At 32.8% G+C, this 19,956-nt stretch overlaps 1 protein-coding gene across 1 annotated transcript in view; it reads right to left on the reverse strand.

The window, feature by feature from the left end:
• LOC122566444 (protein timeless homolog) overlaps positions 1–19,956 on the reverse strand; it is a 247,359-nt gene that overhangs the window by 30,350 nt on the left and 197,053 nt on the right. The gene's annotated exons all lie outside the window — the stretch shown is intronic.

Here is a 19,956-nt window from a genome sequence, read left to right on the forward strand (position 1 = left end):
ATTTGATTAAATTTTCATTTAATTTCTATAGTTTTGAACATATGTTGTTGTATAAACTTATAAAGATAATTGTATCTACCTACATATTGAACATTCAAACAACGAAACAAATACTGAAAGTTTTTTCGATTTCTTTTATTAAACGCTTCTAACTTCAAACACGAAATGAACGAACAAAACTAACGTATGTATTGGAGACAAAATTGAGCAGAATTTCTCGTAATTCGATACATTGGACTGAATTTTCTTCAAAAGTTTTATTCAATATTTTGGAATTACTTTTTTCAAGGAGAGACATCTCTTTGTCGATCGTACTATGATGGCTGGGAGGTTCCGTACCATTTAAATTGTGACTTTCAATACTCAAATTTCACTAAGAACAATTGCCCAATTCGACGATTGCATTATTAGACCCATAGGAACACATAGAATGGAAGAGCGCCCGCATCGCAAGTTCGACAATCGTTTATCATCTATCCTATATCACCTGTCGTCAACCTTGTATAGACGTATGCATCATAACATCCGTTTGTCCAACGTTCGTGTAATTGCAGCTTAACACGTTTACCATTGAGTGGATCTGATATGCTACCGTTTATGACAGTGCAAATGAATTACGAGTTAGGAATTAAACATATTATCTACAATCCTTTTAAAGAATCGGTAAATTATGAATTTAAGTTAGCTACTACAAAATACAGCATAATAATAAATATTATTATTTACAGTATACGTTATTACATATTTTTAATATAGCATTAAACATTAGCAACATTAACGTCGTTTATCAGCTCGGAAGAATCTGTTTAATCCAAATTATAATTTAGAAGTTAAATACTCGGAAATAAAGATGAAGAGTTTATCAACTAATAAAAATAATTCCATATAGTTTGACAATTACAACTGTTAGTTTTAATTTTTAGATTCTAAAAATTACTGATGTAACATTCTATTATGCGTGAGTAGTTATGATGATTACGAAGAAAAAAATTATTGCAGTTCGATTTATCCGTATAAATAAATCTTATCAAAAATATGCAAATCTTCAGGATATTTTCGAATGATCAAAATCCGTCTGTATGTAGATTTGTATGTGCGAAACTTACACCTGCAGATATTCATATGTACTCTGAAACCTGTATAAAATTTATACTGTATTACAATCCTAAACCACCATACATATGTATAGATGTACATAACATATCCCCTTTACAAGATATTCTCATCGGAGAAATTTCCAAAATTTCATGATTTCTAATTTATATACATGTATTATACGTTCGAATTAACATCATCAAAATAAATTGATGCACATATCATAAAAGTACAGGAGGACTCAAATCCGAGATATAAGCATTGAACACATCAGACTGATAAAACTGTATATCATCATCTACTTACAGCTAAGAAAATTTCTAATTTCTTAATCTTTTCCTTCGATCTCAGGGATTCGATCGTTTCCCTTTAAACACGCCGAATTGCACCCACTAATTGTAGCATAGTCTACGCATAGATAATATTCTACGTTCCACGACAACAAATTATAATTAAGGTACTCGAGTGTTCTGCGCGGTACTTGATACCGATCTCTTGTTACGTTCGCGATCTTGATTCCCGAAACATTAAATTAGGCGGTATCGCGAGCGTGAACACGAGGGTGGTGCATTATACGATTGCGTTACTCAGGTAATAAGTGTTGCCTAGCGTACATGGTGGCTAAGTAAATAGGCTGGAGCTCGGCCTATCAGAAGTTCCCCCGCTTGAAAATAAGAGACACTGGGATGGGGCAGAAATAGATAGATAGGGGGTTGTGCTGGTAAAGGGGCTAAAGAGGGGTAGAGGCGAAGGGATGAAGGGTAACTCGGTTTATTGTAGCCGAGACGGAAACTCTGGCGCAGCGCTCCGGTGTAATTTGTGAGAAGATAATAACCGTCGACCATGGACGCAGGTATTGAGGCTGTTCTCTTTTTTATTCACACTATGTATTGCATTTAAAAAAGGCAATCTCCGAAATAATTTGCACGGTATCGGATGGTCGGTTTTCGCCGCGCGTGGCCGCGCGACGAACACGCTTCCCGGAAATAATGCGGAAGAGTAAGTGGCGGAAGCGGACAGAAACCAGACAGAGTTAACCGCGTTGCTGTGAGCGAATCAGTTTACAACTAGCTGTTTGTTATTTAATCGTTGTTAACTCTGGTATCGCTCTTTATTCGGTATATGTTACCGATATCTATTAGCTTCCTACGTGACGATAGACGATAGATATACAAAATTTTTACTTTGATTTTTGCTTTTACCAGGTAGTAATAACGCGTGGAGGTTGGATTATTTTATTTCTATTAACTGCTAACTATTAGCTAAAAAGTAGGCTAAGTTTCTTCTATAAAATATTAACATCAGAATTTTTAAACTAATTTATATATAGATAATGTGATCAGATGTTATAATTTATAAACTTAACGTAAGAAATATTTATATATTGTTCAGTATTTTCCTACAGTTATCGTAGGGATAGATATTTCACATTTCATTAATCTTAAACTAATCTTAACTAGTCTTAAACTAATAATTCTGTTTTATTTCCATCGGTCGTAGTCACAAGTATTTGCTGTCCGATATATTACTACGCGTAGCAGAAGCTGCCTACATATTTGTAGCGTAAAAAGGTAGACATAAAATGGAATCGAATAAACGGAGGAATTTCTTTAACAATTGTTATATTTCAAGGGATTATTTAGAAGGTAATGTTGCCCATTTTCTTCGAGGAACCACGAAACGCGTTCCCATCTTTCGTTAAAGAGAATTTATCCTCATTATTATAACGGTAACGTGGTCTTTAGCAAGCTACAGTTAACCAGCTTATTAACGTAATTAACGCACAGAGAATCCTCGAAAGGGGAAACTTCCGGTGTCGTCGCATGAAGAAAAGAGGTTTCGTCCCCTCGCAATTTGATACGCGCCACAAAGCAACCAGCAAGATGACGTTCTGTACTTCTATGGGACGTCCTTAGAGCGCTTTTTAGAATGTGAGCACAGGCTGCTCTTTGTCCGTGTATCGTAGCGCGAGGGTTAAAGTTAAAAAAGCTTTGATGTTCGCCCTCTGCCAGCCTTTGAATGTAAACGGCGAGCCGAAGTTTTTTCGCGTTACATTCTGCGGACCAATATACTTTAAAAAAATGCTTTAAATTTGGCCGTTTATAAAATTTTTTATTTACACGCTTTGCACAATCGTTGAAAGCTTTCAACAACCTTTTATAAACGACGATTTAATGACGCACTGAAGCTATTGTATTTTACCAAGCAATGTACGAAGGGATGTCTGGATTGTTTAGATCTTCGATAAATTAACCAAGAATTAATTGTTATTCAGTAAAGTGGAATAAATTTAATCATATCGTGCTAATTGAAAACAAGGTATCTGGTATAAAATGACGTGCAGGTGTAAGAGTAAGTGAACGGAAAAAGATGTACATGTGTGTGTAGATACCATGATACAGAGGCAAGATTGAATCAAATTTACGTGAAATTGATTTGGAATCTAAAGGGAAACATATATCGAGCCATACTTCTTACTTTTTACAGAAAAGCAATTTTAAAATTAAATATGTCGCAGGCTAATTTCATATTGCTGAAACTGCGTTTCTATTTCGTTTTATTTATTGTAAGATCAAATATGCGCTTTTATTTCACTTTTTTAACATGAAATATCATAGATTTATTAGGTATTTAAAAAATATATATTTTTGAACTTAATAGTCCTTAACTCCTTTATATTTTTTCTTTTATCTAAAAATTGGAAAATTTATAAATTTCTTTTAGTGTTGCAATATCTTTCTCATCGAGAAAAGTTATAAATGTAGAAATTACAGCAAAGAAGTGATTGCTCTGATGTTATTATATCTTCGATGCTTTGGCCATTGATTGCTGAGTGAGTGAAGATTCGAACATATTTCAATATTTCAATAATTTACGACCTTTCATGCGCTATTTACCTTTTTCTTAGCCCGAGAATTCTTTAGAGATAATCGATAGCCGATGTATTATTATTACCGTTTGATCGGATTGAACTGATACCTGATTAATCTATACAATTCACGTTTCGTTGTAATTTACGAACTAGAAATGAAAAAGGACTCGAGAAGGATTGGCGAATTATTAACTCGAAAGTGCATTTCTCAGTATTCAATCCGCCTCATTGAGAAACTCTCGTGTTTCGTTTTCAATTTTAAACGAAATACACTTTTAGTAAATCATATCTAATTTATCAAAATATATATTTTCTTGCAGCTTTTCATATACTCGAAACTTAGTGCTTGCTTGTAAGTCGTTATGAACCATGCTTTAATAACGAATATCTTTATTCCTATTTTGTGAGCTATTTACGTCTAAATTACTAAAATTATATCACTAAATAATGTATTCTATGTTGTAATTTTCACTTTGTTAATTTGTGTTTATTAATTTACACGTAGAAATTAAAGATTAAAATTTATAATTCAAAATACCTATTATCCGTATTATTTTTAAAAGCATACTCATTCGTTATACATATGTCGTTTTATAACATGTAACATTTGTTGGTTCAGAAACAGGTATTTCTTAAAAAAGTTACAAACTCGTCAAATATAGACACGAAATAAATATAAAATACTCCTTGATAAATCTAGTTTTATAAAAAAATAAATATGTGGAATATAAAGATGCATTGTTGAAGTATTATCAGCTATACAAATCGATCAGAGGTTATATTGATCGTACTTGATTCTCGAAAATATTTGTGACATACGTATGACATTTACGTACATAGAACAGGAATTTGTGTGTGAATAGTTTGTTCAATCTTCTCATAGACCACTTATTTCATATTAGAAATTCAAAGGAGAATTCTGTGCCTTTCATTTTACTGTCAACAGCAGTATTTCAGATGAAGATATCGAGTATTGATAGCTCATTTTGTTTGGTATATAACTCAGAGAACGACCGTGAATATAATACCAATAAAGCGCATATTTCGTATTTTAGTTTAACAAGAAATCGCATTCTTTTATTTCGAATTTTATTTCATAATATTTTACAAAATACCATCAGAAGTATTCTGCAAGAGATATTTTTGCTTTAAAAGCCAACCACATGGCAGCAACATTTAAAAATTCAAAGGTGGCAAATCTACAATCGGTAACAGTTGTCAAATTAACATACGCAAAAGATAAAATCATTAGAAATTATTCATTGTTATTATTTATTATTAGAAGGCACATTTTTTTTTTTTTATAAAAGAATCTTTTTCTACATTTAATCGCTACGATTATATTTAATTCCATCCGAATTCAGTAACAAGGAAGAAATCGATAGATACAATTCGTGTGACCGTAATACCATTAGGCAACTCTTTCCTAGGACTCTAACGTCATTTCAACATATCCTTCGAAAGAATTTTTATTCCGAAAGTAAGGTAAAAGAAAAGCAAGGTAAGGAATTGGAAGTTTGCGCGGTATGGCAAGTTTAACCATCGCGTCGTTGCAAAGTTCAGAATTTAAAAGCAGCAAATACTAACCCGTGTAACCCGCGTTCGAGTTTGCAATTTGATACGTCCGACAGTCCAACAACTAAACAAGTTACGGGTAAGTTTCGTAGTCAACACGGTGAGCAACAATCTCGTGATTTTGTTATTACCACGAGATTATATTTTACCGTTTGTTAAAACTTCCTACATGTACGAAGAAACTCGTTCTGGGAAACTCGAAGTAAACAATGTCATCTATCATTCCATTTACCATAAAGAGAAATCGATTTTTATTTAATCGAAATTTATTTTTATTTAGAAATTAATTAATTAAACTCTATGATCATGAATAATACATTTTGAAGATTAAATATGTTGAAAGACATTTGTTAGAAAGTTTATTTGATATTTCCTTTAATTAAAGATCTATGTATACTTAATAGAATCATATATTATGATAGCATATCATTTCTATAGTGTATGAAAAATCATAATTTATAATTAAAAAAAGGAGTAAACATTTTAACATAGAGATGCTATAATTCATTTATGTAATGTTATCAAATCAATATTTGATCAATCATAACATTTAATTATATTTGTACGATATGTAAAAATTAAAATTCTCTGAATAAAAGTAGGTATACTTATTTCATCTTTGTAACATTAGTTTTTCTTGTTATAGTCATATTATATGATCTACAAATAATAGTAAAAACTTACTATCATATTTATCTGATTTCAAAAAGTTTTATATCGTTTTTGCATATTGAATTTCTAGTAACACTGGTGCTGTTAACGATATTGTTCATATAACAACACGTTTTCAACACAGTTATATACAGCGCATATGTATTTATAATGAAGTAATCTTACACGAAGAAAGAATCTAAAAATAAGTTAATTTTCGAATACTAAATAATTTTAAGAAAAATACTGTTGTTGAAAAAGTACTGGATAAATGAAAAAGACCTTTTATATTAATATAATACAGCCTAAATGTACATATTAAAACAATAAATTTTTACTCGTATATCTCATCATTTTCTTTGACAAGACATAACCATGACAATCACGCTTCATAAAACAATGTAACAGTTTAGTTTGGTCGTTTGTTCGTTATCTTCCTCCTCTATGCTCTTTTCATTCTTTTATTTCAATTAAGAGTGTAAAGCTGGGAGAAGATCCGGGATTCTTAACACCGGAAGGAACAACAAATTTTCCTTTTAAATTAGTCGGTTTTCACGCGAAGCAATTTTATTGACATTTTTCCAATCACAAAGGGCTGGGTGAGTCGCTTTCATTCCCCTCGCGATCTTCAGCAGGCTGCAGAAACTGGATTAAAGCCGGCTGATCTTATCCAGCGGCGTGTTAAACCCTCTCGTAGCCGCTTGATCGCCAGAGCAGAAGAAATCGTCGTTATCGAGTTTTCAATGAAACCCATTGTTGGTTAATACAGAACCGAATCGATTATTCTTCGGTCGTCGTTTTCAAGAATGGACGTCGATGAAAAAGGCCGGCGAAAGTGCAGACTATACGATTTTCACATGCGGGTCGGCAGATGGTTTTTAGAAAGGATAACTGTTCTGATACTGGTTACCCGCAAGTCACGTTTTCTGCGCCGGCTTTTGTTATCTAGCCGAGAAGATTGATAAGTTAAACGAATAAAATCTCTGGCCCGAATGGTTACATCATCAGCCATAAAAATCGTGTCAAGAGCAGGATTTCCCGCTTGTTATCGAAGAAATTGATTGTATGGAAAAACGATAACCTTAAAAATCTACGAATTGAAGAGGACCAACCGTGTGATATTTCCATTCTCAATGAATGAAATTTTATTTAGGAGAAATATCGTTTATGAAGGGAAAAAGTTCTGTTGTCATAAATAAATTAAATGATTTCTGGTGCAACGATGCGCTAATAAGACACACTAATGTATTTATAGGAAAATGACAAATAAAAATGACAAAATCAACCCTTTACAATGCAGAAGTTATGTATTTCGTGTCTTTCTCTTAAATTCTAAGTTGGTAATGGTTAATTACGTTAGGGAGCAGTGATTCTTCGATTTTCACAATAATAAATTAACAAAGAATTAGGACATATAAAATAAATAAATAAAAATCAAGCAGGTAACCGAGCGTCCTACGATATTGATGTAATTCAGTGGTATAGCCTATGATTGATCATACATGTTACGAGAAGATGATTCCATTAATCGTGTCAAATTCTCTACTTCTTACTGTCTTATTTGCTCAACAAACATACGCTCAAACCACAGGAAATGAAAAGCGAACTGAAATTCTTTATTGTGTTCGAACAAACTCACAAATTGAAAAATTCTTCCTGCTATAACACACGTTCAATTAATATCAGTATTTAATATATATTGCATATATATGATGACGAAGATTTTTTGCGTGAGATTTTTAAATTAGAGATAAAATCGAATACCTACGCGTTTCTTTTCATATCAGGAAAATCTTTCATTTTATCTCTGTTTATTGTACCAATATCCTAGCCTATTATATCTGAATATAGTAATATAAATATAATGATATAAACTATATTTGCAATGCAACTGGTTCACTGGCGCTGCTTAAAACACACCGACTTAATAAACAATTGACTTACTACGCGTTCTACTTCGCTTCGTTCTACGTTATCAAATCATTTCAAGGCTATCATTTGAAAATCATTTTACATTAGCAATCTATAATTGAGTTTAGAAATGACACGTTGCTTCCAATAACTATCGAAAATCAAGTTATACTCTATCATTCATCGATCAGGGAAACACATTCGTTTAACCATTAATTTGATTAAATTCTGAGCTGGTACGTTTAGTTTGACCTAGTTCAGAGTCCAGTTAAAACTAATGATGCTTCATTACTTTACTTCACAACGAGCCACGTGTAAGCGCTCGGCCCTTTTCTTATTAAATTAAAGAACTATAACTCCTCGATTCAAAACTTTTAGCCCAATTCAGCGTTCACGTTAACGTTAATATCCCGTAGCCTTGAGAACTTTGTATCTAATCATCAAGCTTTGAGTGACTCGTAAATTTATACCCTTGTTCGTGTATACGGTAGATTATTTAATGATACATGATTAACATCTACAGTGACTCACAAAAATATTTGAACATTTATAGTAACCTTTCTGAACATATTACATGTGTACATCATACATATAAAAATATATGACGCGTGACATGCTACGATTATCATGATCACGTCATTCATAAAGTTTGGAATAAATTCGAAAATATACGTACAAGTTATAAGAATATATTGTAATATATAGTTCATAAAGATCAATAAATTTGTCAAACAATCAGCCATCTATTATATCGATAAGCTCCAATATCTAACGGGACGATCTTCGACACTAATCGTATGTGTAAGTACACAAGGTATTAAAGAAAATGAAAAATTAAAGAAATTCATAAAGGTCTTTAAGACACGAGTCCTAAGGTTCTATTCGATCTATTCGCTGTATGGCCAATTTTTATTATTTATTAGCGTCCGATGTTACATACGCGTCTCTTTTAGAACAGAAGTTAAAGACAACTGACTTGTCAAGTGACTTACGTAGAAAGACGTTGTCAGTTGGAACGTACGATGATCGATGAAAGAAGGAAAACGTTTTATATGCAACAGCTGCATACGAAATAAAGAAGAAACAAGGGCAAAGGATCGAAGGTGTTTATAGTCGTTTGACGCCGCGAATCCAGCATGAGAGGGCAGTGCTTGCTCGTCCGCAAGGACTCTCCCTAGTCCTGGCCAATCTGCTCGTTCCGTGGCAAGCTGAAAATTCTGTATTCAACAGCCGTCACGGTTCGGCACTACTATTAGGCCGGTAACTACTTATTCAAACCGGATCGTTCGAAACGTCCCCCTTTCTCCGGGCTAGTTGTCAACGCGAGCACGTCCCAGGGTAGAATCCCCATCCCATTTCACCAACACCAGATGCGGTACTTCCACTAGCATCTCGCTATCGTTACCGCTGGTCCACCACAGGTACCGGTATGCAGCCAGGATTACCCCGACGGTATCGACTAGGATATCGTTATCAGAGCTAACAATAAGACTAATGTCGCCAACGTCACCGCTACGGTCAGCGCTCTTACTAACGACATCATTATCGAACTATCGCTACAGATATTGTTAGCGGTAACTTTATTAACTCTGCGTACGATGATGCAGCTTTCCGCGGAACGAACTGCGCTGGCTTTACACAAGCCAGATTATACATTTACGTAGTACTACTTGTATCGATGCCACCGGGATTTAATCTTACCGTTATCGCTATTGCTATAATCGTACGGCCGGTAACACGGGTACCGTTCATATTATTATCAAAAACATTTGTGATCGTAGTTATTAACGTGGCGACTATGACAATAGTACTCTTGAGGCAATCGACCATACAGTTATCATCGGCAAGGATATGTATCCATAGAGCGGTTTGCTTGTAACGACAACTATCGGTGGTGGAAATACCATTGTCACCGTGACCACTTGACCTAACCTTTTTCCGTAACGATGCAGCTTCGACCTGGTATGGCCTGCATCGTCATCCTTTTCCCTCCCATTGGATTCTCTCGTCTCTGCCACGTTGTTTAGGTGCAGTTTTATTGTCCTCCTACTCCCAACGCTTGGTTCCCGCAGTCCCGGATGCGCCACGACGTACTCCGTGCAATTCCTGGTCCGGAGGAATGGCCAACGAGATCGCAAACACGGATCCGGACTACGTGTCCCTTGTGTATATCGGCCTGCCATACTCCCGCCCTTGCTCTTTCCATTATTTCGCCTCGTTTGCCGGCCAGCAATGCTACGAAACGCTATCGCACGATTCCTCTTACGATGGATTGCTGGCTGTTTCCTTCTGCTGTACACGCCAGCTACATTGACTTTGTTAAAGAACATTTCGTTACGAAGCGAGAAGTTCACTTTTCGAGACTGTTATAGATCTCCCAGAAGGTTCAAAGGTGGAATTCTTAAAAATATTTTGTGTTTCCCTTAATGGTAGTATTCGATCGAATGAAATTAAAATTGCCATAATTACGTGATCAAAGTAGCAAAGACGATACCTCGGATATCAGGTCGATATTTCGTTGTAGGATAAGACTATGTGTGGTTTAGGCTTTTGTTACGTCTTCTCAGCAGCAACAAGAAGATGATTATCGTAATCTTATTTACCGAACCATTGACTACACACACATGGATGATGATGATCGTTCGAACTCAACAAACTCATTAATTAATCCACCGATTGGCACATACACAGGTGTATGCTCACCTTTGTCAGACTATACATATAGAGTATTGATGGTATCACTAGGAGACGTTCTCGAAAATTCATAATCTCTTCTGAACCAAACATCGTATTTCTATCCAATTAAATTTTAACAAGTATGATAGTCTATGAAGACGAAAAAATTAGGAAAACATCATTTTTCCTTCTTGAATCTTTTAAGAACTTTGTTATTAATTCCTCCCTTGGAGAAAACAATTTAAATAATTCTAAGCAACTATTAACAACTACTGAAATTTCTAAAACAAATCGACATTTTCCAAAATTTGCTGTCAAAAATTTTCCAAAAAATCCTACTACTTCCCAGAGCTAGTATCCTTATTGTGACTGATGCAACACCTGTAAGCAATCGATTTAGAAAATGGGGAAGATATTTGTTATCTTTCGGATCACTCAGAAGCCAGAGTAATCAATTGAATCTTTTTAATGTCCTGTATTGTAATACTAAAACACGTAATTAACGTTCGCTTTCTCGAAACTGCGAGACGACAACTCCGACAGAGTATACTAGTTTGGTTTCTGTATGGCTCGAATAACTATGGTTCCAAGAGCCGATAGGAAGCTTTATAAACTGCGTTGCAGTTGCCCGGCTTTTAGAAAACTATGATGTAACAAATTTGTAGTTCGTAAGCAGGAAACGGGATTCGCAACGACGTTGATCGAATTTCATTATCTTAGAAGCAAACGATCGTTCTTAACGGTAGTGAATTTCAAGTACCGCAATCGATCCGACGTTATTGCCACATAGTTCGTGGTTCTCGGTGTCTAACGCAGTAATTAGCTTGTGCATCGGTAAGGTATTATTGGTATCGCATCTGATACGCGTTGATGAGGGATTCCGCAGTTCATCCTTTCAAAATCCCTCGCACTAGTTAACACTTACTTACGTTACATTGCCGCACCTATGTTTTCTGTGTCTAATTACGCGTTAAGCTGCTCATCCTATCTTGTTTCTCATACAGGATCGACGATCGTTAGTGAAAAATGGAAATGAAATAAAAAAACTCCTTTTGTTCAGATAGGTACACGATATTTTTCATTTTTCGTTTTGGAATAAAATTGAATAAAAATATGATGCGAAGAAAATATCAGAACAAATAACATTTATAATAATATGTATATCTAATTTAATGTAATTCTTCATATAAATGTAATTAAATTAAAGGTGCCGATCCAAAATATTTTTATAAAGCCAAATAATTTTTCTATAATTATTTAAATATTATATTTGATATAAATATGCATAAGAAATACAATCAAACTTATATCCTGAAAGATAAGAAGTCAATTTTTCTCTAGCATTACCATATTTATTGATGAAACAAAATTATCTTACAGTACAAAGCTGGGTTGAAGTACAAATTGGTGACATTTTATTTTCGGTCGTACTTTATATGGTTTGTAAGAAGAAGATGCAAAACTAAATTGGGAAATGCATGCGGTCATAAGAAATAGTATTATGGAGGATTTCGTAGTTCAACCTACATAGGGTGAATTATAGTTCGCTCCAGGTAATACCAGAAATTTAAACTAGGTAACCATAAATCGAACCAATAGTTTTTTAAAGCTTTCTACCTCGTAAAATCTCAATAAACGATTCTCCCTTCATTTTGTTATAAACTTGGAAATATACAGGCTGTTCCGCAAAATATAGTGTTATCGAATATACAATCTTCGATGCGGAAGTACATTGAGGATAAAAAATAGAATTCTTTCGGTAAGATTTGCGTTTCCGAGGGAATTGATTTTGAAAATGTGCGAAATGTGCACGTGAATTTTATTCTCGAGTAATTGCTTGGACCTTTATCTGCGCTTTTTTCTTGTTTCTTCGTAAACACGATGAATGTTTGTAGATATGATTAATGTTGTGGGTTACCATTTATCATTCTGCTAGTTTTCTGTTGATATGAGTTATCAGTATCTATCAATCTATTGATTTTCGTTTATTGATATCGAAATTTCTGCATGCTTATCTGCACATTGATATATTTCTAAAACTAGTTTTCTCAGAAATGATGCTTTATTCAATCGAATATTTATTACTGATTTTTTTTTATAAAGAATCGCTACCTATTTAACAGTAGTATATTTCAATAAACACTCTGCGGCGTCTCTCACATTTTTGAAGAGTATTTAAAACAGAAATGTTAATTTGTAATTACGATTCACTGATATTTACTAAATATTACGCTATGAGTGGTATTCTATTTTTTTATTTCCTAATTTTTGAAGTCGAACTTTAAAAATATCGAATGTATTTCCTATTTTAATGTATGAATAAATATTCATATATATCCTAAAGTATTTACAATAGAAAGTAGCATTTCATATGTATTATATTTGAATTTTCGAAAATATTCAACAAAACAAGATTTCTCCGTATCGCATAATATTGATTGTATTAAAAAAATAAGAGGTAATCTTAATATCTTTAAAACATTTCCAATTTCAGAACGTACATGGTGCAACGGTATAGTATATGATGTACTATTCGAAACTATTTCATTTTCCTTAATGGAACTCTTTTACTTTCTATCGTTTCAAAGCTATCTTTACTTTCTACCGTTTGGTCAAGTGACATATACTTTATCTACGTACATTGCATACCTTATATATCAAAAATCAAATATCAAAGACGCATCGCAGGTTTTTCATTTTATGACTTACTGCTATGTCATATTTGTCTAATTAACTTTTTTGCTTTCGTGATAGTATAATTTTACATCCTGTTATCAAAAATTAGTTACACGATTAAAGATAGCTTCTATTTCAAATAGATACTTTAAGGCGTGTAAAATCAATCGTAATAGACATAACGAAATAATATTTGTGCATATAAACGTAAAATCCACGTGTGTTTTTAAATGTCAAAACTCTTGTAAATAATTCTATGTAACAAGTAAAACTATAATATGTAATAAGCAGAGAAACATTACAGATCAATGCTTCTAACTGTTAAATAATTCCGAAATAGAAGGGTTAATATAATTGTAGATAATGTAAAAAAAGGGGCAGTTAGAAATCGCAGCACGTATAGAAACGGATTTGCCTATTAATTATTTATAGTAATGTGATATTGATCCGTCTGGCTAGCTTCCACTAGATTGACCACCCATAAACCCCATACCTAGTACGGCATGGACTTTGAAATGTTTATATGATACGCCATTATTAATAGAAGTCGTGTTGTATAGGGATTATGTATTGTTAAATCAAACGATTGATATTAGTTGATATCACAATTTTGTTTATATCTAAAATATACGTAATTTTTAAATAATTTATGATTAGATGAAGCTTACATCGTCGAAATGAATTTTCCTCTTGCCAGTATTCTAACGATTTTCAATATTTCAAAAGCTATACAAACATAGTTTGATAATTTATCACTGTTAATATTCTAAAATTAAATACAAGGCAGGATTATTTAATTTATCATATGATTGATTGTCGCTTAGTGATTCTTTATAGCTTCCGCAAGATAAATTGACTGTTAGTAAATATCTGACACGATAAGTATATCTAGTAGAGTAAACATTCGACATAAAAATATGAAAAATACCAATGAATATAAATATTTAGAATAATATTAGTGCATTTTAAATATTTAAAATATTAAGATTCTTTTATATCTACGTATTGGAAATGATCTAAAAATCTTGATCATTTTTTTCTTGATCGTTTTCTCCTACGATTTCTATATTTTTAAAACTATATTTTTTTTTTTAATTTTACGTGTAAGTCCCAAATTTGCCACCATTGCCATGACGCAAACAGCAACGTTAAAGAAGAAATATTTACGAAGAAAACGTATTTGATTAAAATACCGATTTCTTCTCGTATTATATCTTATGATAAATGCAAATGAAATATAGCAGAACTGTTCGCTTCACAAATAGGAGTATCACCGAAATGAAATGCATCGCGAGCTAAATGCGATTATTCGTAATTATTAAATAAAGATAATTGATATGACGCGCAGTGAAACCACAGGGTGGTGGAGTTGATAATACCTGAAATTAATAACAGAATACATAGCAGCGAATTATTCGAGCATTTCAAGTCTCTCGATAAAATACACCAATATTTCTAAATTCATTAGTCTAATGTCACCAAAGTTAGTTCTCGATGCGTATCGTTCGAAACCAGTTTAATCAATTAAATGCATTGGCCAGTGGCTAGCAGCTCGTTCTGATTCTGTTGAAACTTCAGATACATTTCCTGCTAAACTTTGTTCAAATGTTAATTAGCAACTAATTTTAGATATATACATTGTATACTGTACATGTAAACATACATCCACATACATACCTAACATCGTGTAAAAAAGTTATTTGAAATACGAAGTGGTTTGAATTACCGTGTTTTTCATGATATCGTATTTCCCATGGTATATACCTATTTCAGAATGTAATTCAGAACATAATTTATATATACTATTGAATGTTCGCGCTATTATATACGCACGTAGTTTCCAATGTCTTTTTCTATTATATTTATTATTTTATTATTATTTTTATATTTTTCTAAGTAGTAAATTCGTCGAAAGAATCGAGGTAATGTTTTTGTTAAATAATTTGATATTCTTATATTATTATTATTTGTATGCTCTGAATATTAACATTATAAAAACAATTTTATATCACTTATATTTCTTCAATCTATGATTTAAACTACATGGGTGGATATATGTTTGGTAAATACATATTATAGACGTAGCCATTTAAATATAAAATATAAATATATGTACATCACATTTGCTAATGAGAGAGAAAACATAGTCGAAACTCAATTAACTACCATCATTGAATTCATAGCATTTAATGCTTTTATACTTGTGCAAATTTTGTTTATACCAGCGGCAAATGCCCTTTGCTGAATTTCATACAAGCACGTACCCCTCGCGCGTTTTAAATATCCAACGATATATGATTCATGAAAACACTGCACGTACACGCACTGAACGCGTAAGAGTTAACACGATTCATTCATTAATTTCTTTAAAAAAATTCTGCTGACAAATTACGCGACACACAAATACACACCCTCTGAAATATTTTCAAACGAGAGGATGCTGGAAATGACAGAAACCTTGGTCAGCTTTTTTTTAATGACGTGGAGATAACATCACCCCTTTTATATGAAACAGGATTGTTTACTCTGAACTAAACTATGAGGTAATCAATTATCTTCTATATTCCCGTGATTTATCATAATGACATTACTGCTTGCACGGTTATTATTCAGTGCGAGAAGTAATATTAAAATAGGCGAAATTTGAAATTTTGATTTTATAATTACACATTATCTCTATCGAGAAGATATATGTATATTACATCTACAATACAATCTCGATTAACGGAAGAATCGATTATCGGAATATTGATTAATGGATAATCTTTGTGAGAAGAATTGGGAAATAAGATTAGAAAGTGGAAGAGATTATTACATTTTGATTCAAAGGATTTCGTTCGTGTTTAATACTAATATGTATAAAACTATTCAGCTTCAATTCAAATCATTCAATTTCTCTCATGTAGAAACAAAGTTATTTAATTATTGGAAAAATTTGATCACCCGAATAAACTGTGTGAAAGAAAAATAACTGATGCACTGCATAATGAATTGAATCTCTTTGGATATAGGTCACTTACGAAGATGCTTTATTCTGATTCTTATCTCTGTAAAAGCTTCGAAATCCATGGCATGCATATTTTATTAATTCATATCTTCGTAATATCGGTACACATTAAAGGCAGTTCATGTTTTAATGCATGAACGTTTACATCTTTCACGTTGCTTAACGACGAACACAATGCACTTATACTTCACTCTAGAGAAAATCTGTTGCGTTTTATCCAATTTTGTTTACATCTTTTTCCATGATATACTACAATATTTCCCTCGTTCATATGATAAATATCCATTAAGTAATATCAAGCTTTAGAGCAAGCTTCGAGCGTTTTAAGATTTTGCAACGTATATGTACGAGTTATAATTATAATTTTGTAGTAGGAATTATGTGATTGTAATTTATATACTGTAACTTTTTATCTATAACTCAGCGACAGGAAACGTTCTAGCGTAGATTTAAATCGCTCATAATTTGACAAATTTTTTCATTCAATTGTCTTTTTTCATCGACTCAATGAACAACGTTCATGTATTTCTAAACAAATATAACAAATTTTGCAACATGCATAATATGCCTACGTATTTTGAAATAAAGAAATGATTAAAAATAGTAAAATTCTCCTTTCTCTTAATTTTAAAATTATTCCGAAAAATCTTGTCTGACTAAAGCGAATGACTGCAAATAGCGCATTATTGCTTGAAACCCGTGCTAACAATATGTTACAGTTTATCATTGGGTCGCTTTTTGCTTTTATCTGAAATTAAACCACCGCACCGTATATGTCAAAAGCTGACACAACCGAACTCGATATCTATGATCTCAGTGGCAGTTTTCACCTATTATGGAAATATCTGAATGTTATCAAAGTACGCAGCAAGTGAACAAAACACGTAAATTTTTCTTTCAAATTTTAACAATATTCTATACTTATTAATTTATTTGCCGCTATAAATCAAGTAACGTTTTCCACTAAAATTTATTCGTTAATAAAAATCAAATATCTCAGATATCAAGATTAGCTCAAGTTAGACGGGACATTGTGTATATTACATTATATTATGTATTTAATCATTATAATTCATCATCATCATATAAATCATCGTTAATTATTATATATAATCATAATTAATACACCAAAAAAGAATGAAAAAGATAATTATGAATAATATTTACGAATAATTATTTGCAAAATATTAATCGTTTTATTAGTTCGAATGTGATTATTCGCGGCACGATGAAAAGAATCAAACCGCTTGTTACGTATTAAATTGTTCGAATTAATTGTCACCAAATTATGCTGTACAATCGAATTCTCGACGTAGTTGGTACGTTTAATTTGAATTTCTATTCGCGGTGTCATTTTCCGTAGTTTCCCACGCGCTTAAGTTCCGTGAGCAGCCCGTTAATGGGTGAAACCGACGCGCAGATCGCAGATATCGCGCGTAATGTCGACTCTTCCAAAAATTGCGAAGCGACGTTCTAATTTCAGATAAAAGTGAAGTAACTCCCTGTGGACAGATAAAGCTTTCTATGTCCGTGTGGCAAATTTTAACGGAGCAGTTGTCATATGTGATTCTTCTCATTGGATTTTTAAATGTCCCGGAATGCTATGTGTTTTGACAAGAATAATCACTGTACTGTCAAATTTTCGTGTTCTTTATTTCCCAAAGAGAATTGCACATCGCAGAACACGTAAAATTCGTCCGTAATTATGAAAGATTATTGCAAACATTATAGAAAATATTATCACTTACAAATATCCGATTACATTAGTTGATCTGTATATAATAAGAGCATAGAAATAGTAGTAAAATGGATAAATTAAAACAATTAACGGAATAACAGTTATCATCTTGTTATGTAATGAATAGAAGAGACCTGTTTCTTGTTGCACATAAATCGAAATGATTTATCGGAAAAATTGTCGGTAATAGATCAAACATAAATATTTGGTCTGTTTCAAGCTAATGAAATTATTATAACTGGATTCAATAAAAATATAGCCGTTAATTGTATTAAGTACCTTGTTCAACAGACGAAATAATAAAAGTTCTCTTTAATTCGAGACTGATGCAATTCTACTTCACGTTGCACCTCAACGTCGCTATATTTCGAAGTAACTGTATCATTTATTACAGCTTAATAAACACGTTTTGTAACATTGAGAAATATTAGCACTCCTCACGCACGAAACCTTTTATCAAGATTCATATGTCACTAGCAATCTACGAACGAATTCATTTCTGCCGTATGTAAACGTTTATCTCTTGAATAGTTCGCTCCCCTTGAAGAGAACGCACCAAGTTTCCCTTTCATCTGAGATTAAAACTTCGCTTTGCGTGCTGTTTCAATGCAACCGTCGTATCGTTAGGCATAATCTTACTAATCACCTCGTGTATTTATGAAAAATCGGTGAGAAAATTAAGTCGTGAAAATGGTCGACAAAGAATTCTTTGTACTTGCTACTCTTAGATAATGATCGCGGTTATCGTTTGTCCTACGTATTTTCTGCAAGCCTCTTTATGGCTTTTCGGCGTGTTTAGTGTGATACTAACGACCAGCTAGCGGCCACCGCCAACACCGCAGATTAACTCCCAGCATTCCCATCATTTTTCTCTATTAGCCAAAGATTTACGAGGGTTTTCCGCGCTAGTACGCGATTCTACGTGCAGTTGGAATCGCGTAATTGGACTTTTCCCGGCTACGACTGCGTAAAACGTCTTTAATTTGCGAACGTCTTTATACAGCGCGGCAAAAGACACGTGAAATTGTGATGAATGTTTGTTTGCTTTAATTAGCATACTAAAACGAGGTTATAAAACGTAACCTTATGGTGCGAACCAAGATATAGCGAGGATATAGATTAAATTATCGAGTCTTATGAAGGCGTACAAATTTAAAGTTTCATGCAGTGAAAAGGCTGAGGATTATAACAGCATCCAGTTTAAAAAGACTAAGATATTAATTATTATTCCGATAAACTGGAAGAATCAATTTTTATTTAAGTATATCTACGGTGTAATGTATATTTCGTCGATTCAGATCCATATGTATTCAATTTTTGTCAGTTCCTTTATTGACTCCACAACTATACTTAATATATCGTTGCTCGCGCTTCATACTATATTGGATGTACACGAGAATACTAATATTCATTAATGATTATCAAAGTTTCCTTTTGCTACGGCTAGAATGAAGGATAGCTGAACTATTTTGTCTTTATACGATATGGGCTAAATGAAGTATGTTATTCGCCGTATATCATTTTATATTTAGATTAATTATAATAATAATACATTAGTCACTGAAACAAAATATGAAGAATAGATATATACAATCATAGTGGTTAGTATGAGTATACTATATATTACTATATTCACACCGTATAGATTAAGAAAAAATGACTGTCCACAAACTTTGTTTATAATTTCATTATTTCCTTATTACTAGTATAGATATTTGAGTTTATTATATTTTAATTGTATATTATTTTTGTACG

Source organism: Bombus pyrosoma, linkage group LG4, assembly GCF_014825855.1.
Source record: "Bombus pyrosoma isolate SC7728 linkage group LG4, ASM1482585v1, whole genome shotgun sequence".
NCBI lineage: Eukaryota > Metazoa > Arthropoda > Insecta > Hymenoptera > Apidae > Bombus > Bombus pyrosoma.